The 19,761-nt window shown below is 42.0% G+C and overlaps 1 protein-coding gene across 1 annotated transcript in view; it reads right to left on the reverse strand.

Annotated features, from left to right (window-relative positions):
* trpv4 (transient receptor potential cation channel, subfamily V, member 4) overlaps window positions 1-19,228 on the reverse strand; it is a 110,613-nt gene extending 91,385 nt beyond the window's left edge. The window contains exon 1 of the mRNA XM_060843492.1: window positions 19,027-19,228. The gene's annotated coding sequence lies outside the window, so the exon portion shown is untranslated. The remainder of the gene's footprint in view (window positions 1-19,026) is intronic.
* Window positions 19,229-19,761: the final 533 nt, after the last annotated feature.

Consider the following 19,761-nt stretch of genomic DNA (forward strand, 5'->3'; position numbering starts at 1 on the left):
CACAGAGAGAAGCAAAATGGGGGACAGGATGCAAACAGAGTGACCAACTGGGGAAACCAAGACTAATAGAGTTTGAGGTGAAACAAAGCAATGAGGAATTAGGCGGAGCACAGAATGGCTACAGAATTGATGGGAAGAGGAGGGAGGAACAGGGCCACAGTGTCGCTCAGAGTGAGCGGGGTGGGACCAGAATGCGTGGCAGTCTCTGAGAGTGTGTGTGTGTGTGTGTGTGTGTGTGTTGTGTGTGTGTGTGTGTGTGTGTGTGTGTGTGCATGCGTGCACGCATGCGTGTTGGGGTAAGGCTTACAGAGATGCAGGATTGGTGAGATGAGGTACAGATGATAGAGATTTGGGGAAGGGATGGAAAAGTAAGTGCTGCAGAAAATGGGTGACATAGATTGGTGAAGGGGGCACAGTGACACAGATATTAAGATATGTATGAGACAGAGTGGGATCTCAAAATCCCAATTCCAGATCTTCTCCAGACTGAGGGAAGCTGCTCTCACAATCCCATACTAACTAATTACAAAGGGCCATTGTGATATATCTGTTCCATCTTCCCCAGTGAACCACTGAATAATGAATTTTTACAAGACAGGAGTCTATTTTGCCCATCATTCCAGCACAGTTCTATTACCCAATGCCAATCTCTTGCTTTTTCCCTATATCCCTGCATACCATTTCTATCCAAACAATCAACTTGAATGCCTCAACTAAACATGCCTCCATCACACTTCCAGGCAGTGTCTTCCATGCCCTGACCACTCGTGTGTGAAAAATATATTTTGCATATCACACTTGCTTTCTTCGCACATCACTTTAAATCTATGGCCTCTCGTTCTTGTCTCTTTTGTAAGTGGGAACAGCATCCCCTTAGCTATTCTGTCCAGTCTGGTCATGGCTTGGAAACTCTGTGATCACACAAGCTGTCAGTGCTCAAAATCAAGTGGATATCACAGGAAAATCAAGTTGCGTGAGATGTTTGATTGAGAACCTTCAGTAGGAAAGGAGAATGAAGTGGCGTATTAGACCCGGATGTATCCATTATTCATTAGGGTATAACTGTGTATTTTCTTTGACAGTTGCACAGTAGTGTGAGACCTATCATTCAGACTCTACATAGTTGCTTTGGGCCAATCCCATAATGTGTACACACAGCTGGGGCAACAGTCTGTCTACACCCAGTTGTTGGATCTTTAGATATATTATCCTTCAGTCTCAGAGTCAACCTCAACCTTTAAATTCAGTGTCTCACCATCAGCACCCTCCTGAAGAGAAAGTCTCAACAGTATGGTGTGTATTTTGAACAAGAATCTCATTATTGAAGCCACTCTTCTAATGTTCTCTCCCTCTGTCACTTGCCTCCACGCTGCCTCCCATATTCGTCTTACATTAAAGCCACTATATAAATTAAGTTGTTGTCACTCTTGACCTGATTGAAACAGAAAGATTCAATTAAACACATCAACACTGGCAGAATTAGGTTTACAATCTAAGATGGCAGTGAAGAAGGGCTCCTGAGCCAAGACCTCGTCTGCTCCATCCACGTTTCTTTTTTTTGAACAGAAATAGTGAATCTTAACAAATCATTTCATGATTGAGTCTGACCTTCTTTTAAAAAATAAGTATCTGCATAATCTCTCCATCAGAGCCCACCATCAAGTGGAATGTCACAATTAGAATTTATTTTAATATCTTCTTCTCTTCAACAGTCCCTCAGGATCAAGGGTGACTTGCTCCCACTCTAGTGTGTTGGGTTCTCTGAGATGGATGATGAGTCCAGTGTGTTATCTACGGACGCTGCCACATGTTGGGTAGTGGTGCTTGAAGGAATGGGTTGCTTGCAGGTCTCTGAGCTCCATCCAACACCTCACCTTTGCCTCTTTGTGTGCAAGATGAAATCTCTCGAGGTGTTCTGGTATGAATCATCTCTACCTGGCAGTCATAAGCCAGGGACTCCCATAGGTGATGCTCAATTCCTCCAGCAATAATTTGACGACTTCTAAATCATTTCCACAGTCCTCCTGGGAGTCTCCCAATGCAACCAACATCCCAGTAGAGTAGAAACACAAAGTGCTGAAGGAACTCAGCAGGTCTGACAGCATCTGTGGAGACAGAAACAGAATTAACATTTTGAGTGCAGTATGACTTTTCTTTGGAGCTCTGAAGAAGAGTTCCAAAATAAAGTCATATTGAATTCAAAACATTGACTCAGCTTCTCTCTCCATAGATGCTGCCAGATCTGCTGAGTTTCTTGAACATTTTCTGTTCTTATTCCAAATTGTCAGCATCTGCAGTAGTTTGTTTTTAGCAGCAGTTACTTCAGGAGTCTGGTGTCAGGCATTGGAATGGCATGTATGACACAGAAACAGGCCATTTGGCCCAACAGTCCCTGCTGGTGTTAATGCACCACTCAAGCCTCACCCCATTCACCTCATTTAATTTGCCATGCTGACCCACTATTCCCTTCTCTCTCACGTTTGTCAAACTTCCCTTTAAATGCATCTGTACTAAGCCTGTCAACCATTCTCACTGGTAGCAAGTTCCACATTTCAATACTCTTTGGAAAAGGGATTTCTTCTGAATTCCCAACTGAATTCTTGGTGATTATTATACACTGATGGTCTCCAGATGTATTTTTTCCCCACACAAAAGGAAACATTCTCATTGTAAGTGCTCTATAAAAGTGTTTCATAATTTTAAACAACTCTAATAGGCCAACTCTTAACATTCTTTTTGCAAAAGAAAAAGACCCAGACTGAAAACCCTTTTCTGATAAGTAAATAAAGGAGGTAGTGTCACCATCAAACTGCTCCTTTAAGAAGTAAATTCTGTCACCGTAGCTTTTTAAGGGAGTAATGATAAAGTGGTCATAGATGCAGAAGACCGCAGGGCTGCCCCTCATCAGACATGGACCACTGGTGGTGGTTAAGCCTGAGAGTGCACACTCTTGTCGGGAATTTAATTGGGGATTTTCCTGATAGCTACAACAAACTATCTATTGAAGGTTGGTTGTAAACCTCAGACAGACTGTATCCAATCGGGAAAACACACCCATTCCCCCAAGGAAGTTCCTGACATCCATGTCTTTTCCTCTTTTTCATATTTTCTCTGCCTTTCCTTTTTAGTTTGGTCACATTTGAGCTCAATATCTGCCAAGCTCCTCCCTGCTTCTTTCCATGCTATTTGTAAGGTGTTGCTCAGGGGTGTACAAAAACACCATTGAGCTAGCTCGTAGGTTGAGATCATGAACTCATTGCCTACTCCACATTGTGAGGGAGAATAGACACTGCCCATCCGCAGCCTTCCCTTCATTAATTATCAAACCCTTCCAAATCACCAAATTCTTTCCAACACTCTCGAATCTTCAAGCCCTTGTGATGCTCTTTGGGCAAATGAAGGAAGGTAAGCCTGGATGACTCTCTCTTAATAAATGAGAATTCCAACTCTTGTTTCACTCTCCTGTGACACCTCTCCAATAGGCTACAGGATCGGATACCCAAGGCAGCACCTGCTGTGCCCTGACCAATAATAGAATAATTTTGTTCTGATGTTAAGATGATGGGGAAATTGCAGTTTTAACCATCATAGCAAACGTAACACCAGAAATATTAACAAAGGGCCCTGCAGCCAATATAGCAGAGCAACCTTTTAACCAGTAACATGTTTACTCCACAATCAAATAAATTACCATCCAAAGCTAATAAACACACAACTTGCAGGCCAAATAACACTACAGCGTCTAGAAATGTGTTATAGAAATATGTCAACTGGCATCCTGAAGGCCACTTGAGTACCTTGCGATGTTTTACTACATTAAAGCCACTATATAAATGTAAGTTGTTGTCACTCTTGACCTGATTGAAGTAGAAAGATTCACTTAAACACATCAACACTGGCAGAATTAGGTTTACAATCTAAGATGGCAACAAAGAAGGGCTCCTGAGCCAAAACCTGGCCTTAGAACATAGAACATAGAAGGATACAGCGCAGTACAGGCCCTTCGGCCCTCGATGTTGCGCCGACCGAATCCTACCTAACCTATACTAGCCCAATAACTTCCAAATGCCTATCCAATGCCCGCTTAAATGACCATAAAGAAGGAGAGTTCACCACTGATACGGGCAGGGCATTCCATGAACTCACAACCCGCTGTGTGAAGAATCTACCCCTAACATCTGTCCTATACCTACCACCCCTTAATTTAAAGCTATGTCCCCTAGTAACACCTGACTCCATTAGTGGTAAAAGGATCTTAGTATCTACCCTATCTAAACCCCTAATCATCTTATACACTTCTATCAGATCTCCCCTAAACCTTCTCTTCTCCAATGAGAACAGCCCCAAGTGCCTCAGCCTTTCCTCATAAGATTTTCCTACCATTCCAGGCAACATCCTGGTAAACCTCCTCTGCACTCGTTCTAAAGCTTCCACATCCTTCCTATAGTATGGCGACCAAAACTGCACACAATACTCCAGATGAGGCCTCACCAGAGTCTTATACAACTGCAACATGACCTCTCCATCCACGTTTTTCTTTTGTTGTTCTTCTTCTTGTTTTCTCGGGTTTTTTCCCCCTCTTTTTACTTACAACTTGTGAAGAACCCGATCGTGGCAACCACAAGGTGTTCCTAAGTTGATAAGATATAGGAGCAGAATTAAGCTATTCAGCCCATCAAGTCTGCTTCGCCATTCCATCATGGCTGACAGGCTTCTCACTCCCATTTCCCGCCTCCTCTCCATAATTCTTCAACCCATTACCAATTAGAAATCTGTCTAACTCCTCCTTAAATTTACTCACGGTCGCAGCATCCACCGCACTTTAGGGTAGCAAGTTCCACAGATACACAACCCTCTGGGAGAAGTAATTTCTCCACTCCATTTTAAACTTGCTACCCCTTGCCCAGCACAGACTAATGGTTGCTGCGGCAGAGGCCAGTTTGGGCCCAGGTATGAGAGCAGGCAGAATCGGCAGCGATTGTATCGGTGAGGTGGCCCTGAGAGGACTCTTGGCTGCAGCAGAGTTCAGTTTGGGCCGGTGTGTGACTCGGCAGCTTTGGTGGCGGCTGCATTGGTGGAACTAAGATAGCACCAGTGAGTGGCAACTCTTGTTCCTGCGGTGTGGTGAGGGAACTCATGGCTGGCTGCTCCAAACCCATGGCTGAGCAGTTAACAAGAAAGATTGTAAAGTGGAACTTCTATTTGTTTTCTTTTTGTGCATTTTTCTGTTTTAATATTCCATGTTTTGATTTATTTTTCTGTGTTTCAAGATGGCGTGAGAGAAGGACGATACTGTACAGTTTTTGGAGATGCCGGTGTTGGGCTGGGGTGTACAAAGTTAAAAATCACACAACACCAGGTTATAGTCCAACAGGTTTAATTGGAAGCACTAGCTTTCGGAGCGCTGCTCCTTCATCAGGTGGTTGTAGAGCACACCATTGTAAGACACCTGATGAAGGAGCGACGCTCCGAAGGCTAGTGCTTCCAATTAAACCTGTTGGACTATAAACTGTACAATATGTTTCACTGTATTTTGTAGCAAAATACCTGGGACAATAAATAAACCAAATCAAGCAAAGATGTTATTTCCTGCTGCTTTAATTTTGTTGTAATTTTAACGTTAAACACTCAGCGTTCTGTCAGCAACTTGTCATCAGGACGATTCAATCAGCAATCCTGAAGTAGATAAGAGGGGCTAGTGAATTCCAGGCAGACAGAGAAAAAAGACATTTTCAGAGAGTAACTAGCAAAGCTTTGGACACCTAAGGTTTCGTAGATAGAGGCATTGAGTGCAAAAGCAGGAAATCTACACTGAATCTTTACAAAGCTCTGGTCATGTCACAAGTATTGCGTCCAGTTCTGGTCACCGTACATTTGGAAATATGTGAGGGAATTCGAAAGGGTGCCAAGGAGATTGATCAGAATGGTTGATCAGAATGATTGATCAGAATGGTTTATCAGAATGATTGATCAAAATGGTGGATCAGAATGATTGATCAGAATGGTTGATCAGAATGGTGGATCAGAATGATTGATCAGAATGGTTGATCAGAATGGTTTATCAGAAAGGTTGATCAGAATGATTGATCAGAATGGTTGATCGAAATGATTGATCAAAATGATTGATCAGAATGGTTTATCAGAAAGGTTGATCAGAATGATTGATCAAAATGATTGATCAGAATGGTTGATCAGAATGGTTTATCAGAAAGGTTGATTAGAATGATTGATCAGAATGGTTGATCAGAATGATTGATTAGAATGATTGATCAGAACGATTGCACAGATGAGAGATTTTAGCTGCAAAGTTCACGTGGAAGAGCTGAGCTTGTTCTCCTTGTAAATAAGGAGATTGCAGGGAGGCCACACGGGGTGCTCTAGATTGCTACGCATTTACATGACGAGGTTTGAGTAAGCGATACAGGGTGAGCTGTGATGAAGAACATTTTACTTAGAACTCACTGCCTCCAACACAGCCAATAAATGATTTGAGGAAAGTAAATTTACAGGGCTCCAGGAATAAAGGAAGGGAATGGGACTGACTGGAGTCTACAAAGACGCAGCAGGAACTCAACGGACCAAATGATCACCTTCAACGCCGTAATTATTCTGTGACAGAGAAAAGCCCAAAACTAATTTTAATTTAACTTCCTCCCTTGGTTCCCCACCATTCTGTTTTGTTATTATTAGATGACCTCGGAGAGCAATGTTTAGTTATTGGGTTCATAAGGTAATTGGTGATTTGATGTTGAGTTTTTCAAAATGCAAAGGTTGGGTTCTTCACTGTCGCAGTGGATAGGGTTGGTAATATGTTCATTGGGGAATTGATAAGTTGGTGGTGGATTCTTAAAATTAAAAAAAAAGATGAGTTCTCGGTGTTTTATTATTTTTCCACTGCCCCAGTGAGCAGTGTTTGTAATAATTTGTTAATCGGGTGTTTTATTAAGTATTGGTGATCGCTTTCAAACAAAAAGTGCTGGATTCTTTAAAGCTCAGTGGTAGTGTCCTTGTGTGAGGACCAGGAGGTCTGGATTTGAGCCCCATCTGCCATGAAGATGTACTATAATGCACCTAAACAAGGTGATTTATACAAATAAAGAGCTGGGTTTTTCCGCTGAGGGGGACTGGGCAGGGAACGATTCCATAACAGAGCTAAACTATATATTTATAACAAACTCTTGTAAACCTCTGAAAATCTCTGGCTGCCTAATTCAACATGTGAGTCTGTTAAATAGCAAATCATTCCAAGTAGGTGGAAGCGGGAAAGTAAGATTAATTTTTAAATGTTTCCAACAAACGTTAGTGCTGTGCAGAAGGGCTGCTGTATTGTCAGAGGTGCAGTCTTTCTGAAGAATTGTTGGGTTCCATATCTGCTGTCTCGATGTATGTAAAAGAAGAGCATGGCAGCTTTATCCAGAGCCCTGACCAATCTTTATCCCTCGACAAGCATCACTAAAATCAAATTATTTGGTCATTATCACATTTGTGGGAGCTTGCTGTGTGCAAACTGGTTGCTGTATTTCTTATAACAACACTTCAAAAGCACTTCATCATCTGTAAAGTGATTCAAAGAGTCATACAGCACGAAAACAGCTTAACTCAACTGTGCTGACCAGACATCCCAATCTGGCTTTGTCCCATTTACCAGCATTTGGCCCATATCCCCTTAAGCTCTTCCCATTCATATGCCCATCCAGTAATGCCTAGCATAGTCTTGAGTTGAAAAATGAAATAATTTTAAACAGTATTTCTGCAGTTTTCTCATGAATTAAACATATAAATTATTGTACAATCATGGAGTTAAGTCACCATATGTAAATTGTGGCAAGTAACATTGCGTATAGTTCTGGTCGCCACAGTATAGGAAGGATGTGGAAGGCTTTGGAAAGGGTGCAGAGGAGATTTACTAGGATGTTGCCTGGTATGGAGGGAAGGTCTTATAAGGAAAGGCTGAGGGACTTGAGGCTGTTTTCATTAGAAAGAAGAAGGTTGAGAGGTGACTTAATTGAGACATATAAGATAATCGGAGGATTAGAGAGGGTGGACAGTGAGAGCATTTTTCCTTGGATGGTGATGGCTAGCATGAGTGGACATAGCTTTAAATCGAGAAGTGATATAAGTAGGACAGATGTCAGAGATCGTTTCTTGACTCAGAGAGTAGTAATGGGGGGTGGAATGCCCTGCCTGCAACAGTAGTGGACTCGCCAACTTTAAGGGCATTTAAATGGTCATTGGATAAATATATGGATGAAAATGGAATACTGTAGATTAGATGCACTTCAGATTGGTTTCACAGGTTAGCACAACATTGAGGGCCAAAGGGCCTGTACTGCGCTGTAATGTTCTATATTCTATGTTTTAATAAGAGACCAGTTGGAGGAGATAGGCTGATAATGCTTCAACTGCTATGAAGGATCAGATGATTCAAAAGCTTGATTTTTAAACTCTGGAGGATTAGCCATGCAATAACTGCACAAACATTACCAGTTGATAGCTTGAAAATGGTGAGCAAAAAAATTAATTTATACCTGATCAGAGAGGAATGCAGCTATGGCACATGAATGTGTGCCATCAGTTCACATGAGTAACTCACAATCTAATACGAATATTGTAAATACAGCAAATCCTCTGTATCTGCAAAATCACAAATTCACCTATCTGCGGCATATAATAAGCAGCAATAAAAATCAACACTCCAGGGTTAAAATGAGTGCCACCCTCACAAACATCATCATTCACAGGGGTTTTGGGAATGAAACCCTTGCAGATACAGAGGACTAATTGTACGGCAGAATATACTGAGCTAACATTGCACGAAAGGCAGGCAGATGAGTTATTCATGGATGTCCATTATTACCATTTGGCAAATGTTAATTAATGTTATTTATTTTGCTTGTATTGCTTTTTTGGGGATTTGTATTTATCAACAAATGGGACTAGAATGAGTTGGGATATCTGGTCGGCTTGAACGAGTTGGACCAAAGGGTCTGTTTCCATGCTGTATGTCTCTATGGCTTTATGGCTTGACAAACAACAAAATGCACTGCAGAAATTTACCAAGGTTCATCAGGTAGCAGCTTCTTAATGCATCACTACTTCTATCTAGAAGGATTGATTCAGGAGCACCAACACCTTCAAATTGCACTCCAAGTCTCTGGCCATCTTTGGTTGGATTTTAGCTGGAGCTCCCTTTCTAACAGCACTGTTGGCCTACCTATACCAAATATTCAAGAATGATCACCTCTACCTTCCCAAGGACAGCTGGGGATGGCCATGAATTCTGGCCCTGCCAGCAATACTCACATCCCATGAATGAAAACAAAAGTGCAATTTCACTGGAATCTTTTATTGAGAAAAGTCACCATAGTCCAAGATGGCCAAAGGACTGTTTTTCCATGACAGAGACAACTAGTGGTGTTTCACCGAAGGTTCACCATGCCTCATGAAGGTTGAGCAGGTGAGTTTATGTTTGTGGTTCAGTAGAGCCATCAATAGAACACAAGGTAGATGGAGGATTAAAATAGAACAGGGAATACTTTATTGTATGTCTTCTCACTCCACAGTCAGTTTTAGACTGCCTCCCCTATAGGACACCAGCTGGCTTAAAGCGACAGCACACACCTAACTCCCTACATAACCTCAGCTGGTGTGGGAAATGAACCCGTGCTATAGCATCACTCCGATTGTAAGCCAGCCATCCAGCCAACTGAACTAAACCTGTGCACCCCCCTCACCCCCCATTAAGTAACAAAGAATACTATGCAAAGAAGTAGAGATTCAGAGAAAAATGCTGGAAACTCCTCAGCAGATCGAGCAGTTTGTGGAGAGAGAGAGAGACAGAGCTAATATTTGAGATCTGACCTTTCCAGAAATGATCTGTTTGGTGCAGGCTTTTCAGTCGACATGGATTTGCAACTAACACTAAATATAAGGATGGAACCTTCAGTATGGTGGTGTCTCCTTAAAAGAAAAAGTTAAAATCTCTCCATATAGAAATATCAATTGGCTCAAAAGCAATTTGTATGAAAGTTATGCACAGACAAAGCGTTTCATTAAACCATGAGAGTTTGAAATTGCAATCTCACAAAAAAAATCTCCCTACATAAAGAGAAAGCTTTACAGCTTAATTTTAATGTTCAAGTATTTCCATTGGTTGCATATTGTCATGTACAACTCCTACATAAATTGTTACTCATTAATAAGAGAAAAACTTGTGATCAGATCGTAAATCTTCAATATCCAACATATTGGGAATGCTGAAATCCAGTTTCCCATTCATTTTCTGCATAGGTGCCTCTTCCCCCAAAATTCTGGATTAGTGGTGCTGGAAGAACACAGCAGTTCAGACAGCATCCGAGGAGCAGTAAAATTGGTGTTTCAGGCAAAAACCCTTCATCAGGAATAAAGGTAGAGAGCCTGAAGGGTGGAGAGATAAGCTAGGGGAGGGTGGGGGTGGGGAGAAAGTAGCATAGAGTACAATAGGTGATAGGGGGAGGGGATGAAGTTGATAGGTCAGGGAGGAAGGTGGAGTGGATAGGTGGTAAAGAAGATAGGCAGGTAGGACAAGTCATGGGGACAGTTCTGAGCTGGAAGTTTGGAACTAGGGTGAGGTGGGGGAAGGGGAAATGAGGAAACTGTTGAAATCCACATTGATGCCCTGGGGTTGAAGTGTTCTGAGGCGGAAGATGAGGCGTTGTTCCTCCAGGCGTCTGGTGGTGAGGGAGCGGCGGTGAAGGAGGCCCAGGACCTCCATGTCCTCGGCAGAGTGGGAGGGGGAGTTGAAATGTTGGGCCACAGGACGGTGGGGTTGATTGGTGTGGGTGTCCCGGAGATGTTCCCGAAAGCGTTTTGTTAGGAGGTGTCCAATTTCCCCCAAAACACCTGCTCATGAAGCTTCTATGCAGCTATTTTTCCATTACAGCATTTAAAAAACTACCATTAATAATTGAGTACATTTTTGCGCTTGGAAATGCATAGCAATTTACGCCTAGAAAAGAATTCCATTACAATTGGTCATATAGTATTAGCTTCCTTTTTCTAAAATCATTACCCACAAACAAAACAAAGTCTATTATATTGCTCAGGTGAATAAAAATGCTGGAGTAACACAGCAAGTCTGGCCATATCTTTGGATAGAGAAAGACAGTCAATATTGAAGCCTACTTATACTGGACTCAAAGCCTTACCTACAGATACTGTAAATGAGTCCCTTGAGTCTCATTTATGCAAAAGGCTTTTTATTGGGGTAAAATCATCAATAGAGAAAACATTTTCAGTTGTAAACCAAGCTGGGGGCAATATGGATTCAACAACGTACAGCAGGTTCGCTGAAATTTCCTGATACTACTGAGTTAAAAAGGGTGAACGGATTCTGTTTATTGTTCCACCAGTCATGACAAAGGGAGGATACATTACCAATTATACAAGAATCAGATTGTATGTTACTCAGTATAGGAAATAAATAAGCCAAGTTCCTTAAGTAATAAATAAAGAGCTAGTTTATCGTAAACAAAAAAGTTTAAATTTTGCTCAAGTTATCAGTAAATTGTCCAAATGTTGGTCCATGGCTGAAATTGTTTTCCACGCAAAATGTTGGCAATTACTGTTGGAGACAGCAGAGGTGGTTTGCAATTCACCCTTAAGAACTCCACCTGCAGTGATGAGGTCTTCCAGTGGCTGTTTAACTCTCACTTTGTTGAGGGGGATTTCAGAGAGTACAGATCAGTTGTTGCTTGGGCAAGTTGTCTGATTGTTATGTTCAAATCCGACACTTTATCACATTCATGCAGTGTAATGTGCCCTTTTCTGAAAGTGCCTACAATACTTTGCACCATCCTAAGGTTGTGATGTGGGTTATATAAATAAAAGTCTGACCTTTACAAATATAAAGGGATCCTCTCCAGTAAGGATGGTTTTCTCACACTCAAATTCCCAGTTACATTAAAAACAGGGAAAACAATGTGAATTGAGCATAAAATCAGAAAGAGCATGAATGTACCATTTTAATTCATATATCCCTGTGAATCAAACTGTAAATTATGTTTGAATTATTACTGATGACTTAGTGTTATAATCCCCATCCACCAGAAAATGCATCAATTTCATTTCACTTCAGACTGTTATAACCAGAGAGGGAAAAAACAACTTTCATAGCGGTCATCTGAGTTGAATTTACCACAGGTAAAATGACACTTTGTCCCACTGAAAGACTCAATCCTTTGAAGTATTTGAAAGGGGAAAGAACTAAATAAATGCACATGTGTATCTGTATAAACTGGTGTGTGTCTGCGAAGGTGTGAGGAAATGAGTCAGTCATAGTAAACCTACAATTTCTGGCACTTACTCAATGACGAAACCTAACAGCAGCCAGGGGAGGTGCCTGACACTTGAAAGGCACTCTGTAATATGGAGATGCATATTGCATGTAGCATGAAGGACCTATTCTTTCTGGTAAATTTCAATACGTTGACCGAATATTCAGAAAACTTTTCACTTCCATCTGTAGGGCTTGTCATATGAGGAGCAGTTCAGGACTCTGAATCTGTACTCAACAGAGTTTAGACAGATGGATTAGAGGGGATCTGATTGAAACATTCAGAATACCAAGAGGTCTGGATAGAGTGAATGTGGAGAAGATGTTTCCGCTAGCAGGAGAGGCTAGGACACAGCCTCGGACTGAAGGGACAAACCTTTATAACAGGCATGAGGAATTTATTGAGCAAGAGGGTGGTTAACCTGTGGAAATTGTTGCCCCAGAGCATTGTGGAGGGTAGGTCATTAAGTGTATTTAAGACAGAGATAGTTGAGTTCTTCATTAGTAAGGGGATCAAATATTATGGGGAGAGGCAGGTGAATGAGGTTGAGAAACATATAGGCCATGACCAAATGGCCTAATTCTACTCCTATATCTTTTATCTATGGCATATCAGTTTACTTTAAGTAACTCAGCTTTTATAACTACAGAGATCCCTTTATCTATATTCAAAATACTAATTTCAGATCCACTCTTCCTTCTTTCAAATTGATTATAAAATTCAATCACATTGTGGTCAATGCTACGTAGGGGTGCCTTACCTCTGAGGTCATTAATGAATCCTCTCACAATACCAAGTCTAGTATAACCTGCTTTCTGGTTGGTTCCAAAAAATGCTGCTCTTGAAAGCATTCTGTGAAATCTTCACCCAGGCTACCACTACCAATCTGATTTTTTTCAGTTTAAATGTAAACTAAGGTCACCCAGAATTACTGCCGTCCCCTCTTACAAGCTCGCAAGATTTTTTTTCTAAACCTTGTCCCACATTGTAGTTAGTGTTAGGAAACCTGTACAGCACTCCCACTAGTGACTTCTTTCCCGTATTATTCCTCATTTCCACCTAAACAATTCCACATCCTGATCTCCTGAAATAAGGCCGTCTCTAACTATTACACAAATGCTGTTTTTGATTAAAGGTACTATTCCTTCACCTTTACCAAGTTTCCTATTTTTCTTGAATGCTGTATACCTCTCAACATTCATTCTGACATCCTAAAGCCAAGTTTCCTCACTGGCTATTAGCTTATATTTATTTATTTCAATGCCCATCATCAATTACTTGTTATGAATGCTAAGTTTTGTTTAGATATAGAGTCTATAGCTTAGTCCTTTTGTTATCTAGTCTTGACTGTTGATGTATTCCTAGGTTGTTTCTTCTCTGCCTTCTGCTGCTATTATATAACCCTCATTTCCCATATTACTAATTCCCTCCCTTAACTCCTCTTTGATATATCACATATTTCACATTTGACTGCTTGCCCCACTGTTTAGTTTAAAATCCTCTCTTCTTCCCTAATTTTGTAGATTATGAGAACGCTGGGCCCAGAACAGATCAGGTGTAGTCCATGCCAATGGCAAAGCCCCACCTTCTCCAGTAGTGACACAAGAGACCCAGAAATTGGACCCACTTCTCTCACACCAGTCTTTGAGCCATGTAATTATCTCTCTAATTTTATGTTTCCAATGCCAATTTGCTCGTGGCTCAGGTAATAATCCAGAGATTATAAAGTCTGAAGTTCTGGTTTTCAGTTACCATTCTATCTGTGCAGAACCTCTTTTCCTAGAACTACCTATGTCATTGATACCAACATGGATCATGACCACTGATTCTCCCCCTCCTAATGCAAACTCCTTTTAAGCAAATGAACTGAATCCTGGCACCAGGCATTCTTAAAAACCATCTTGAGGGTGAGAATGGAGAGTTAATTGTAGGTAAACAGGAATCAATAGATTAAATGAACAAACAGCTTGCTTCTGTTTTCACTGTAGAGGATACAAAAGAAACATTCCAGCAGTAGTTGTAAATCAGGAGTTGGGAGGGAGTCCGGAATTTGGGATATTTTAATCATGAGGGAAGTGATACTAAGCAAACTGTTGAATGACAAGTCTCAAAGTCCAGGTGGGTTTCATCGTAGGGTCTTAAAAGAGGTTGCTGATGAGGTAGCAAATGCATTGGCCTTAATTCCCCAGAATTCCCTAGATGCAAGAAATTCATCTTGACCCACTCTCCTGAAATCATAAAATCCCTACAAGTGTGGAAGCAGGCCATTGGTTCCATCTGGTCCACACCGACCCTCTGACAAGCAATCCATCCGAACCCACCTCCCTCCACTATCCCTGCAACTTGCATTTTCCATGGTTAATCCACCTAATCTGCAACAGCCCTGGCCACTAGGGGCAATTTAGCATAGCCAATCCACCTAACCTGCACATCTTTGGACTGTGGGACGAAACCAGAGAACGCAGAGGAAACCCACAAAGACACGGGGAGAATGTGCAAACTGCACACAGACAGGTGCCCAAGGGTGGAATTGAACCCGGGTTCCTGGCACTCTGAGGGAGCAGTGCCATTGAGTCACCGCGCTGCAGAGAATGGCCTTAATCCCTCTCCCTACCCTACCTTCTACTCCTACAACATTTCTTGTTGTTTCTTCACTTGGACTGTTTCCGATATCACAGTGCCATGATCAATTTGCTTTGTGAGAAGTCAGACCTGTTGGAAGTTTACGGAGGTATACACTGTGCCTCTGAGCCCCCTTACCTGCCTCACTAACAGTCACATGCTCCTGCCCCTGATCACCAACCAAATCAGGAAGCCCTATCCTAAGTCAGGTGACTGCCTTCTGCTACTAAGGTCTGTAGTTCAGCTTCCAGCTCAAAATATCTGAGCCAAAGCTGATCAAACTCCAATACTTACTCAGACAGGTTTGCCCTGGATCACAATGGTATCAAAGAGTTCCCACATGCTGCAGCCTTGACACAACTATTAATTATTTAATTACAATATTCCCTCATTACTTTGTCTTAATTTGTTTTATTAACTTTCTCAATAATTTGTGTCCATGGGTGCTCCTTAACTAATATTGGTAACTACCTAATGAAAGCTGTAAGCTTAACACCAGAATTTGCAAGAAATTGTTAAAGGCAATTATTGAAATGAAAATGGACGTCACTATTATCCCAAAGGGCAGGCTGCTCTCTCAATGAAGGGAGACACTGATGGTGAGTTTAACCTTAGGATGAGTTGGAAGAGCCAAGACTTTTATGATGACCTCAGCTAGTCTATGAATTAAACACACACTGTTGGCATCACAATACATTACAGACCAGGTGTCTCAGTCATAACCAACTTCCTACAGGCACTCCTTACATTTGACCAGCTTCTGTTGCAAATGCTGCTTCTTTTTTAATCCATCCAAGATGCCATCAGTCCGTACATAAATCAAATTAAACACCACAATTAAAATATTACAGTATTTAAATTTCAGGTCTGTCAATCAAAATTAATTTAATTGGCTAAAGACTTTACTAAAATAATTTGTTCATTTTCATGAGGTCTGTAAGTGGGCTGTTGACATTATCTTGTTGCTTCTCTCTCTTTCAGGCCTCCTCAACCTCAATGTTAGCTACCCATCCGATCTTCCATCCTCTCTTGTGTTACTGTCAATTTCGATTTCAGTTGTTACCAGGACAATGCTGTTGGGTCTTTGTTTCCATTTCCCACTGTTAGCTATATCTCTATCTCTTCAACTCTATCTCTTCAGCAACCATCAGCTATTAAAACCCTCCCATTTTCATAAGCATTGTCTGGCTCTAGGCAAAACCTCCTCGGTGGGTTCAGCTGGTTAGCAAAACATTTGATGCTGAACTGAGCTTCAGGTACCAAGAAAGTCAGAGGTTCAATTCCAGCTCTTTGCTAATCTCAAGCATTAACAGGTCACGGGACTGAGCTATGGTGGCCCAGAATGGGAGGGAAAGGAACCAGCCTTGGTTTCTGCTCCTGACCACAATCACATTATTTCTACTGGGAAGTGTGTGAGTGTTGATAGTAAGCAAGCAGAAAGCTGATTAGCTGGGATGTCAAGTTCACAACATCAGGAAAGGAACAAGAAAAACTGGGTTTGATGGTTAAAAATCACACAACACCAGGTTATAGTCCAACAGGTTTAATTGGAAACACACTAGCTTTCCTTCCAATTAAACCTGTTGGACTATAACCTGGTGTTGTGTGATTTTTAATTTTGTACCACTCCAGTCCAACACCGGCATCTCCATATCATGGGTTTGATGGGCTTTAGTTTGCCATCCCTGGCAGCTCGTAGGCATCAAATGCTTAGAGTCCTAAAGTCATACAGCAAGGAACTAGACCTTTCGGCCCAACGCATCCATGCTGACCAGGTTTCCCAAACTGAACTAATCTCATTTGCCTGCAATTAGCCCACATCCCTTCTGCATACTAATTTTTAATCTCTCTCCCTGCACATTCTCTACACCTGTATTCTGCACTCTGTTCTATTACACTGTTGCACTTTGTATGATACAATATGCCTGTACAGCGTATAAAACAACACTTCTCACTGTACCTCGGTACATGTAACAACAAATCAAACTCTTCACAGTGGCTAGCACTGCTGCCTCACAGCGCCAGAGACTCGGGTTCAATTCCCGCCTCAGGCAACTGACTGTGTGGAGTTTGCACATTCTCCCCGTGTCTGCGTGGGTTTCCTCTGGGTGCTCCGGTTTCCTCCCACAGTCCAAAGATGTGCGGGTCAGGTGAATTGGCCGTGCTAAATTACCTGTAGTGTTAGGTAAGGGGTAAATGTAGGGGTATGAGTGGGTTGCACTTCGGCGGGTCGGTGTGGGCTTGTTGGGCCGAAGGGCCTGTTTCCACACTGTAAGTAATCTAATCTAATCAAAAAGGCCATTTTGTTACATATCATAGGTTACTGCAATCCCAATGTCAGTTTTTTTTATTTAATTCAGAATTTATTTGAAGTATTGATCCATTACAAATGTCAGGTTTATTGAAGGGATTCTGAACTCTGAGTCAGGGGCTCATTCAAACCAGCCCAGAGATCACAGCAACAACTCTGAGGTGGCGTCACGTAGGTGTAGCTGCCCCACGCTGTCAACCAAAGAATGCAGTTCTAAACAAAATAACCACAAGAAAGTTAAATGGGGAGTCACCTAAACTCTCTTCCCTAAAAAGTAACTGAAGGTACCATGCCTCAAATTCAGGCACTCGGGAAATGGTCCAACAGCCCTTCTAAACCAGTCCATCAGTTCAATAGACCTTGGATTAAACAGAAAACATTGCGGAAACTCAGCAGATTTGGTATCATCTGAGGACAGTTGACTCTATCAGACTCAAAGCATTAACTCTGTTTTTTCTCTCCACAGATGCTGTCAGACCTGTGAGCTTCTCCAGCACTTTCTGTGTTATTTCAGACTTCCAGCATCTGCAATATTTTAGTATTAATTTGATAGTGGCTGGTCTGTATCCAATTGCCCACCCTGTTTCAACATGCTGGGTTGAGCTAGTCCCTGCCCTAGGGCAGAACACAATGAATGGACAGACTGCATAAACAGCTTAATTATAGAGTCATAAGAGTTGTACAACATGGAAAAAGACCCTTCGGTCCAACCCATCCATGCCGACCAGACATCCTAAATTAATCTAGTCCAATTTGCCAGCTTTTGGCCCATACCCCTCTAAACCCTTCCTACATATATCCATCCTTTTTAAATGTTGTTCCAGCCTCTACCACTTATCTTGGCAGCTTGTTCCATACGCACCACCTTCTGCATGAAAATGTTGCCCCCAGGTCTCTTTCAAACTTTTCCCCTCTCACCCTCAACTAATGATCTCTAGTTTGGATTCCCCAACCCTGGGGAAAAGGCTGTGCACCCTATCCATGCCCCTCATGATTTTATAAACTTCTATGAGGTCACCCCTCAACCTCCAACACTCCAGAGAAAATAGCCCCAGCCTGATCAGCCTCTCCCTACAGCTCAAAGTTTCCATCCTGGCAACATCCTCATAAAGGTGTCTTAACCAATGTCTTACAGATTTTGACAATCCCAATGTATGGAAAATTTTATGATTTTTCTACTGTGACTACTCCTCGGGGGCTCAATGTGCTGCTTCATTCAAGGCGCTAGATAAATGTAAATTTGGTGCTTTTCCCTCCCATCCTCGAACCTGAGGAGGAGAGCTTCCCAAGTTGTGTGTCGGGACCCGAGGTGGGTCCTGATCAAGTTCTAGAAACTGGACTCTTTAGCTATCACCCAGGCGACTGCACAATTGTCACGCCTCACCCACAAGGTCTCGTTTGAGAAGCTCTCAATGCAGGATGGCAAGTGTGAATCATGAAAACTCTGCAGAAATCCCAAGCTAGTAACCCCTAAACACAACCAGCATCTGACCTTCCTGAATTCTACTCAGCATTAATCTGTTTTATCCCCAGATACAAGAGTTATAAGTTGCATTTATATAGTGCCTTTACGACAGATGCAGAGAGGGAGAAGCTTCAACGCGAACTGAGGGAATGAGACAAAGGCAGAATCAGGGATGGAGTGAGGGAGAGACACACACGGGAGAGATACACAAGGGACAGCAAAATAGCTAAAGTGACATAAACTAATAAACTCGCTGATCTAACACAGGAAGAAGGATTATAGGAGATTTTTCTTTTCTTCTGACAGAGACTAACCTGCTCGCAGTCTGTCCCTGTCTGTACTCTCCCGGCAGAGAGTGTAGACTCGATTCAAAGCTGGTAGCGAATTCCTTTCCCCTTTGACAGATCCGGGCTACACAAAGACACGAAATAACTGGCCCATCGGATTTAGTGATAAAACACCTCTGAAGATTTCCTTTTCGCCACGGTTTACTCCACGTTATTGCCCCAGCTGTAGCTCGCCTTTCTTCAGATTGCTTTTCCCTTCTTTTCCCTCTCAATCTACAGAGTCCCGGTTTCCGATCCACCCCTTAAAGGTACATTGTCCAATTTACTGGTGTAGAACCGAAATTACTCGGTTCCGCTACATCAAAACTTAACCGTTGTAAGAACCTCCCCAGTTTGATATTTCGATGTAATCAGTACACACACCCACAATCTCCTTTCCCCACCTAATACAAACATCCTGATGAAGGGCTTTTGCCCGAAACGTCGAATTTCCTGTTCCTTGGATGCTGCCTGACCTGCTGCGCTTTTACCAGCAACACATTTATCGCCCAATATAAACTATTCAATGTCAGAAAGTTACAAATCTTGAACTAGTCCCAAGCTCTTTTTTTTAATTCTAAAAGTAAAATACAAAACAAGATGGAACATTGAAATACTCCAGTCAGAAACAGAATTAGATTAGATTACTTACAGTGTGGAAACAGGCCCTTCAGCCCAACAAGTCCACACCGACCCGCCGAAGTGCAACCCACCCAGACCCAT

This window comes from Hemiscyllium ocellatum, chromosome 24 (assembly GCF_020745735.1).
Source record: "Hemiscyllium ocellatum isolate sHemOce1 chromosome 24, sHemOce1.pat.X.cur, whole genome shotgun sequence".
NCBI classification, from domain to species: Eukaryota; Metazoa; Chordata; class Chondrichthyes; order Orectolobiformes; family Hemiscylliidae; genus Hemiscyllium; species Hemiscyllium ocellatum.